The sequence below is a fragment of the Haplochromis burtoni genome, unplaced genomic scaffold (assembly GCF_018398535.1).
Source record: "Haplochromis burtoni strain Fernald_Lab_line unplaced genomic scaffold, NCSU_Asbu1 Contig_1742, whole genome shotgun sequence".
In the NCBI taxonomy this organism is placed as follows: Eukaryota; Metazoa; Chordata; class Actinopteri; order Cichliformes; family Cichlidae; genus Haplochromis; species Haplochromis burtoni.
Window position 1 is genome coordinate 1 of NW_024584103.1, and position 1,001 is coordinate 1,001.

A 1,001-nucleotide genomic window follows, 5' to 3' on the forward strand; every position below is an offset into this window, starting at 1 on the left:
TCTCTCCCCCTCTTTCTCTCATTCATTCCCCCTGTCCTATTTCTTAAAAAAAAAAAAAAAAAAAAAAAAAAATAAAAAAAAAAAAAAAAAAAAAATGACAAAGGATGAACTGAAGCTCTGCCATCACGTAATGTCGCATACTGCTGTTTCTGATGTCATTTAGAAGAGAAAAAAAAAAGAAAAAAAAAAAAAGAAAGTGGATTGTTGAATGAAACGGATGAACCAAAATTGGTTTGTAAAAATGCTGCAACTTCAGTGGTGTGGGAATAGTTTAGCTTTCGTCCGTCAGATATACAACAAAGCACTATTTTTGGTAGAGCATGCACACTTAAAATCAATTCTTTGATTTTTCTGAAAATTATGTATGAATTCTGGCAGTGCAGGCTCATCAACCTAGTCTTGCAGTCTAGGCAGACTGCTTGGTCTACCAGATATCCTTACATCTTACGGTTTGACTAATTTGCATTGAAGCAGGATTTTTAAATTGAAGTTGAAAAATGGGAGCCACATATAACGATATTCGTTTAAAATTTTGATAGAACAGTAGCAATATGATGTCCTAGTAAGTGGATATCAGGACCTTGTTGAGCAAAATTGAGTATTTTGGTCTAAATAACCCAAAATGTCATGTGTGGACGCCAGGTCCTAGGAGGTTAAAGCAAAATGATGTTAACTGACCGAACGTGTTGCTTCTGGGCTTAATAAAGTTTCTGAAATCGATAAACACAAACATAGACACTTCTCTGCAGAAAGTTAAGCATATTTGGTGTTTGTAGTTCCTCTTTTCTGATGTTTTTTCACCTGGTAAAAGAAAAATATAATTTTTGCTAAAAAGAAATGGATGCAAAAACTGTTTTTCTTAACTCTGTGAGGTCTAAGTCATCAGTGATCCTAAGTCAGATGTTAAGTCTATGTTTTAGAAAACAAGAAAACGTTTGATTTAATTTGTAGGAAAAATAATTTGAAGTCAGAAATGTGACTGAGATTGTTTTTTTGTTTGT